Source organism: Tauraco erythrolophus, chromosome 9, assembly GCF_009769465.1.
Source record: "Tauraco erythrolophus isolate bTauEry1 chromosome 9, bTauEry1.pri, whole genome shotgun sequence".
Taxonomy (NCBI): domain Eukaryota; kingdom Metazoa; phylum Chordata; class Aves; order Musophagiformes; family Musophagidae; genus Tauraco; species Tauraco erythrolophus.
This window is the reverse complement of record NC_141473.1, coordinates 6,700,369-6,709,367: the sequence shown is the minus strand read 5'-3', so window position 1 is coordinate 6,709,367 and position 8,999 is coordinate 6,700,369.

Sequence of the window (8,999 nt, the reverse complement as noted above, 5' to 3'; positions counted from 1 at the left end):
TCATGGGGTAAAACCACACCAGCAGCAGCACCCAGGTGGCCTGGCCAGGAGAGGTAAGGCTCCTGGACAGGCACAAGTGAAAGTAACATACGTGGCATTAGTTTTGGGAGAAGGCTGCTTGGACATGTGCTGCAAAAGATTTTTCCAGTCATATCCATTAGCGTCAGGTATTAAGAATCAGGTCACAAAGCCCAAAGGTTTTGATTTTAAATGTGAAGAACTAGTACTCCTAGGACAACTACCTACTCTTCAAGCTAATGTACTGACAACAGGTTAGTGGAGTAGCTGCAAGACTTCCTGGATTTGGAGAAGGGAGTACATTAATACCAGAATGCTTGGAGACCAAAGATTGTGCCCATGGTGCACATTGCTCTGCTGGTGTCTCCAAGAAGCCCCAGCTGTCCAGTTGCACTCCATTCATATACTGCCAAACCTGACCTTCGGATCTGCCAGATTTACCTGTAGAAGCCAGGACATTTTCTGTTCCTTTCCTCTCCTTGAGATTCTTGTTCCACCCCCTTACTCCCCCTTTGCCTTGAAAACATTTGAGCTACTCCTGCAGAGACAGTACCTGGAGTTGGGCACCCCAGTGCTGGCTCTGTCAGGGTTGCTGTTTGCAGAACCACTGAATTTTATGTTCAGTTTTTATTTCTGCTTTCAACACTACTCACTAACATTCAAATAGTAAAGTTCACTTAAAACTGAACATAAAAGCTTTCATGAGCCTCCTATCTCCCACTTTCTGTCCACACATGACTTGTTAGCATAGTCTGGCAGCAAGGCTTGGACTGCTCATCATGCTAAATGAGGGCAGGTTTAACAATTTGGATAAAGTTCAGCAAATTTCTCACTGACATTGGTAGGAACAGGCGGAGGGAGGGAGGAGAAAATGAGAAGGTGCAAGACACCCAAAAAGGCAGAAACAAACTTAATAAACCTCTGATTTCAGGCAAAGATATTAAAAATTCTATTTTAAAATTTTACTTGTATCCTGAGAGTATTTGGTGGTCTTTAAATTTACGTAGCTAGTTTTGAAAAGAAATGGAAGCAGTTGTGCTTAGCTGCTGCCACTGCAAAAATCTATCCTGGAACACACTGAACTATAAATAACATCAAAGAAAATTTGTAAAATTTGCGGCGCATTTCAATGCCAAATTGCAGTTGAAAGGCTCAAAACTAATTGAGACTATGAGAAACCTGACTCATGATTTAAAGCCCCGATTTCATTTACACCAACATAACGCGACCAATTTCTGTAGAGATACTTCTTAATTGCATTAAGAACTTAAAATCCGTAAATGTTAACAATAAGAAAAGGCCTTCAAAGCAGGCAAATCCCATCTGCTACAGGAAAAACCCTTTAGAATCAAGTTTCAGACTTCCATAGTTTATCTTCCAGTTACACTGCACGTGCTTCTAAAGCACCCCAAGAACACGTCACTGCATAGGTGTCCCTATATATGTTAAAGGCCAGATTTACAGAATTGGTTTACATTATACTGCAGCCACCTGTTCCGGAGGTGACACTTGCACCAGCAAAGTGTTTCTGCTGCCAAGTTTCCTTCAGCCGCCCAGGAACAGCTCAAACTCCTACCAGAGCTGCAGCGCCAAGAGCTGCTGATTCAGCACGTTCCCCACCTGCCCTGCCATATTCCTGTCCCGCCATATTCCTGTCCCACCTGGAAATGGCCTCTGGCTGCCGCAACTTTGTAAAAGACTTTAGAGCACCACTGTCCCCAGCACCATCTTCTTTGCCAGGGCATGTGGTAAAACAGATGCCATGAAAAAGCAGAGCTTAAATGAGAAGTTCGACTAGTGCAATTCAAAGCCCACGCACTGGGATTTCTACTGGAAGTTTCCTGCTTGTACTACTGAAGCCAGAGCATCCTTCCAAGAATTTCCTTTTTTCTCTAACAATCTTGGCTTATAATTAGCAAAGAGGTTTTACGAGCTGAAAAGACAGAGGACAAGATGCTTAAGCTCCTTCTAAAGGAAATGAGCATGCTTTTGGCTGCACTGGTAAGAAAACTCATTTTCATTGGAACCCAAGGACTAACCACTTCATCCTCACTTCTGTAAGAGATTCAGAAAGCAAAACCAAAGGTTTCTACAACTTGACTATAATTTTATAACTTCAAAAGGACTTTTTGAATATGGCTAACAGGTCAGCATTTTGCCCAAGTATGTTTTCACAGGAATTTGAACAGAAGGTGATGCTCATGTACATTCTATACACGGGCAAACCTGGCCACGTATGATGTGGTATTATAGGTAACAGCAGAAAGTAAGATTTGATGCCACACTGCAAACTATATTCTGGCCAGAAAACACAAGGTGATTTAATCCATGAGAACACATGCACAAAAATCACAGACTGTTCAGCACATCATAGGATCAATACAGAAAACCAGGTTTCAAACTTCATGAACATTCATCTTAGTGTTCACAGTGGGATGGCAAACGTATCTCTCAAGTTTTTCCTTGCGAATAAGCCGATGCTGGAATTCACAGAGTATCATGAACCTAGAGGGACTCACTTTTTTTTTTTATCAAAAAATTTTAGTTCCTATGTTATCACAGTTTAAGCACAAAGAAATCAGTGACAGGCTCAGTGCTAGAACACACTAGAGTGTGGATGAGCCTACTCCTTTTGGAGAAAGCAACGTGACTTGATCTTGTTAGATCTGGTGGGTTTTTTCATTTCAAAGTCAAGTCACTTTTTAGTAGCATTAACCTTAAACAAGCAACCCGTTTTTGTTAAGTCTTAGCTAAATGTGTTTACAAATCAGAAGACTCACAAATACCACGCAGCAGATAATGAAACGTTTTTAATCTTTTAACAAGATACACACAGAGAAAATATGGATATACCCTTCCTGTAAGGTACACAGCATAAAACAGCTTTGAAGAGAACTCTGGTAAAAAACTGTATTCTGTTTCAGGCTTGCCTAAGTAAGTCAGGGGAATTTGTCCAGCACCCCTCACTTTGAACTCAGAGAAAGCTCTGACTCACTCCTTTGTAATACTTGCTAGTGTGAGGAGGTTCACAGGGTCAACTTTTATCCCTAGTCTTGTGGAACATTCCTCAATACCTCCAACTCCAACAGCTTTGTGCATGCCAAAACACAGACTGCAAAACCAGCAGAGACATTTGAATATGCAGAAACCGAATTACAAGCTGAGTTAATTCCAGCAGTACCCTTACCTATTACAGCCATCCCTAGACCCCTTCAGAAATTGCACTAAGAAAACGTAAGAGCCAGTATTTCAAAGCTTGCAGTTTAAGTTGATAAAATTTTTCTTAAACAAAGTTTTATGTTGTTCTTTCCATCTGATAGTGAAGAAGTAAAAATGTTTCATTAGCTTAGTACTAAATGCATATTTGACAAAAAAACTTACTGCTTCACTAATATTACTTTTCAAGTTTCTTCAACTTTGTTTTATAAAGAAGAAAGAATTAAGGTGAAGGAATTTTCTTTTCCTTTTATACTGCCCTTAAATTAAAAAAAAGGCAAACATTGCCATTTTTTTTACCCTCCAGAGTACCTGCAGACTTTAAAAACAGCTTTAAGAAAATAAAGTACCACCATAAATTAAAACTTGAGATGAAGAAATATGGTTTTCAATAACCAATTTCACAACCATAAATAATTTGACTTGGTAGAACAATATTCACATATTCAACTGGAAATTAATTAAGAAATCATCGTCAAAACCTTAAAAGCATTCTAAGCCCCTCTGGACTACGTGCAGTTAGGATGGATGGAGGGGGGTGCAGTAAAGGAACTTCAAATTTTGTGAATTATGTCCAGTCTGGCATGAACTTGAAGATACCAAAAAAAAAAAAAAAAAGGTACTTAACACATGCTCTCAACATCCACCCGTAAATATCAGAACATGCATAGAGCAAGGAAATCAAAGATTTTTGCAGTACAGGGGAACATAAAAATGATACCTGAGGTCAGTGGGTGTTTCTGCTCAGAAGCAGATGCAAACACAAGAGCTTGGCTCCTTGTGCATGAAAGGTTAAGGACAACTCTGCCAACTAGAAACACACACGATTATAACAAGAAACACAGCAAAACAGGGTACAAGAAGTGAGATACATCGCCTTAACAATTGAATTGCAACTCACAAGCATCCGTGTGCATCTTCTGCAATGAAAACTCTTCTGAAGGAATACCTGTTTCTACGGCCTTGGTAAAATAAGATTTGGACCTGGATACTTCTAACGAGACTGCATTTTGCCTTACTTTTGTTCACAAGTCATACAGACACAAAAGACTCCAGCAATACGTTCCAGGTAAGATTTTATGGTAGAAGCATTTCAAAGAAACGTCCATTTTCTAATCTATGCAGCTTCTGTGAGACACTTGTTAGATACTGTGACCTCATGAAACGGATTTATAACATAATACTGCACACTTTGCTAAGTTTCCATGTATACATCTTGATGGACAGGTTCTATGCCGTTTGGTAAAAGGCCACAGAGCAAGAAGAGGCTGGAAGGAATGCTCTCAGAAGTCAACGTGAACACAGTATCACCTTGATATACTGGCTTTAAATCTCCAAAATGCAACATACATTCAGCAATATATGTTAGTCCTCATGACCTCAGGTACTGACCACCTCAAAATATATTAGCAAAACACAGAACAGTGTTACACTTCTAGAACAAGGTCTGGTTTTGTGCATACTGCAAGTTTACAGCAATTTGCCTGCTTCTGAAAACAGCCCTTTTAAGCTGAGAGTCATTTCATGGGCTTTCGTATCCTTATTCCATGGAATACATAAATCCAAATAGGAGTCAAGACCGATATAGAAACAGTACGCCAGAAATATTCGTATTTTATTCTTTTTTAAAGTCTGTCTGAAATTAGCCACGGGCTTAGATAATTAGTCAGAAATAAAACAGAAATTGCTCTTACAAAACCATAGCAGGTACCTATAAATGAAAGAAGCTCCAATCCGTACAAAGACAGCAGGAATTCAGAAAAATAACGCTGGACCTCAGCCTTCTCTGAATATTTGCAAATACACAGGACATATTTATTCTCTACAGAACACAAGCTTTGCACTTCAAACAAAGCAAGCAGCAAGGCATAAATGTTGCTGGCATTTGACTGTACAACAGTGATCCGGTATGGTGGCTGTAGCACTGAACGGCAGCTCCAAGCGGTTGATTCCATCTTTACGGTGGCAAGGTGTATTTGTGCAGCTTCCTTGTGCTTTCAGGTGCAAGTAGAACTCAAGTAGGAATGGTTCTACAAAGGTATATTGCAAAAGTAAACAGTCCTTTTAATAACCTAGAGGGTTATTTTCCCCATAGTCAGTACCTGAGTTGAAAGATCTGAACTAAACGATAAATTCTATCAATTGGTCTTTCCTGCCACGCTTGATAACCCAACATAAAAGAAACAAATCATTCGTGGAATGATCTGCTTCATTGAAAGACCAATGAAACCACCAAGAGCATTTTCCATGGAACAGCACCCCAACAATAATTCTCCATTTATTAAGGTCAAAGAACTAGACACTCAAATGGAGGACGGCAGCTTTTCATCATCAACTGTGGCATTTAACCTTCTACAGAGTTGGCTCGATTTCCATCTGGGAAACGTAAGCATCATTTAGTGTTTCATGCAGTAGACTTGTGATTCTTGTTCAATTCCTACGCAGCCCTGCTCCAGAAATTTAAAGAACGTATAGCAGCTGTGCATATCTCAAGCTACTCCAGTTGCACAAAAGGGTCAATATGGGCAAACAGTACATTGCCAAGCTGAGATCTAAATTAAGCAAAGGGCAACAAATTCAGACACTTAACAAAATTTGCTCCTTTACGTTCTCTTTATTCATTTAGTCAACCTCAGTATTCTAGCTTAGCTGTTTAATGTGCATCTATTTTCTCAGGAACCAAACAGAAAATGGCCAAAGGTTACATATTTTCTATTTGTTTAAAGCAACGTTATTTTAAGCACGGAGACAAAGCAAGTTTGCGTCTGAATGGTCACAATCCTTCGGATCCTGCTGCCGTATCTGTGTAAGCCTGCCGGGATTTTAAATATGTCTGACAATATGGCTTGGCACTAATGCTGCTCCATCCCGCACACTAGTCTGGCAGACCTATCACCTGGCCTCACCGTTTTTCCCCTTCCTCCTCCTCCCTTCCCTGCAAGCAGCTGGGATAGACAGCTGCCGACTACCTGGGGTCAGTGAGAACCTGGGTTCATCCAAAGAATAGCGACTGGTCGCTCGTTTTCACGGGGAAATATTCAAATGCTATCACCCATCACTACAGAAAAGTCAGCTTTTACACTGAATTCCCTGACGTAACTCCATGAAGTGTCTTTAAAAAAATAAAACACTGTCTGTGCAACTCTGATGTCTGACTGACAGCTTGACTACTAAGGTACCAGGTAAAGCAGTATCTCTTCCCACAGCATATCAGGAATACTTTGATAACCAAGAAGATTCCAATCGGCTTTAATCAAATCACGAGTGGCTCTGTATTTAAGCAAGAATAACTTGTATTCAAATAATCATTACTGATGTCAAATTAACTGAGTCCCCACCCTTTAAATGTCAGTGAGCAGAGTATGTCGTTCACATCCATGATCTAGATCAGCATACATCCCCAGAAAGACGACAGAATCAGTGTTCACTCATCAACATGAAGTCCTGTTTCTTTTTCAAGTAGAACATTCAGTAAACATTTTAGCATTTTCTTTGAAGTGATGGCAAAGGTAGGGGAGGGATTTTATCCATGTAATACTGAAAAACACAAATATCTTCTCAATTTTTTTTTTTTTAAACAATCAACTGGATTCATGAAAGTTGGCTGAAATGAAACAGAAAGACCTTCCCAACAGGTGTTGCCTTGCAGTTTCCTTTTTATGAAGAGAAACATTACACAGTGAAACCCTTGAATCTACCAAGTTGAACAGGCACCACATATGATCAGAACAAACAAATCCTCACTCAGTTTCAGAAGAACAACTTCCTTCTGCTATTACAGCAGCAATCCAGATGCGAAACTGTCTCTACAGTTGAAGATTCAAGTTGGAAAAAGGCAGTTCTTTCCAAACCCCATCATTTTTTTTGAAGTATACTGAATAAAAGATGGCCTGTACCTTGCAGTGCAACAACAGTGCAACAAAATCTTTTATTGCTGACCAGGAAACAGTTCCACGTGATTAAAACAATGACTTGTGCCCTTGTTCAAAAACAGTCAGATAATTAGGAAGTATCAGACACTAATCGTGTCCGTACAGTTTAAGTCTGCTTCCTTGTGTACAAACACAAGAAAAACAAATCACTGATTTTCTGCAAGACTAAGCCTTATTCACTGATAGACATTTTTGGCGAGTGAAATAAAGGAAAAGGTTCTGATACAGTGAATAGCTGGAAGAGTTCTGCAGGAAGAGTATGTCTGAAAACTGGTAACAAATATACACAAGGAGGCAGGACTGATGAAAAGCTACATTTAAACTTAGATTTACAGCCTTCTACTGCAACTCTGCAAAATACAAAATGGTTTTGTATGAAAAAATTTAAATAAAGCATCTTTTACATGATTGCAAGTGCATAGTTTACAAGTTCATCCTTGCATGCCTGTAGTCAGTTTTACAGCAAAGAGGGACAACATTTTGACAGATGACAATACAGGATAAGCCCTTTATCATGTTTCACTTTTATTGAGCAGTTTCTGCAAACGCAGAGGACAACCTTGCTTCAGGTTGCACACATCAATTTCAGCCATGATAAACCAATACTTTTTGAAATGCAGATCCTAGGTAAGGGGTTAGGTAGTGGCTGATTTCTGCAGTTAGAGAAATAACAACAGTGTAACAGTCACTCATAGAAGCAGTATGGTGCAAGAGGCTCTTTGGTGCCAAAAAATGGTCAGTGATGCATTTTACAAACGCTACTGAGTGGAAAGCAATGCAAATTACAACTCTTCATCGCACTGCTACAGAAACATTAAAGAACACTGGAGACTCCTGTACCTCGAGCAGTCTGCGAAGAAATATCACCGTTAAAGAAAGGCTGTATAAAAATCAATGACAAAAGACTTCAGTGAGAAAGTATATCCTACGTTTCATCCTGAAATACAGGTCAGGTATGGCCCAGCTCTACAGCAGGCATATTAAATAATCAGCTTTAAAGTGATCTACACATTGAGACCTGAAAGATCACTGCCTTAATCGTACACCCATTTATACGGGCATGTGTGTGGCAATGGACTTGCATCATTTACATCTTCAGGAGCGCCTAAAGAACACACTGCTTGCATACCAGCATGCATCCAGAACACAGTCCTATGGCAAACACCTAGAATTACATAAAAACCCCAGATTCTAAGTGCAGTCTAAGAAATCCCAAAGTAACTTGCGATTCATTTATCTACTGACTAGTGATTTTTTTTTTTTTTTTAAACCGGGTTAAGTGTAAGAAAAAACGCAGACTTGTGATTTTTTTTTTTTCCAAACTACAATGTATAGGCCGATCCTCGCGTAGATATACACATATATACAAAATTTATAGAAAAACAAAAGTCCTGTAGACAAGATTCCTAACTTGAACGGAAAAAACACTACATATACCATAAAGGAGAAACGGAGATAAAGGGCCAATTCTGTCATCACAAGCACTTATGGTTCCACGCTAACTTCAGTCATTATTGCATGCATTAGATGCCCAGAGTCGTCTCTGGGTACAGCGGAGCCAACTGACTAAATCGCTCTGCCAGTATACAGCACTTTCAACCTGATCTACAAGTCAAGGTACTATTTATCACGTCAAGTAGAAGAGGTGGAGGAAAAAAACCTCACGTGATTTGCTACAGCATCAAGTGTAGTTATTTGCACAGCCTGGCTGGGTTTAACAAACCTGCAAGTTGCCATTTCCGAATCTATTCTAACTTGCAACACCTGCACGGTAAGGAACAGAAAAGGTAAAATACACAGCTTCTCAGACACTCATCGAGAACTACCATCTCT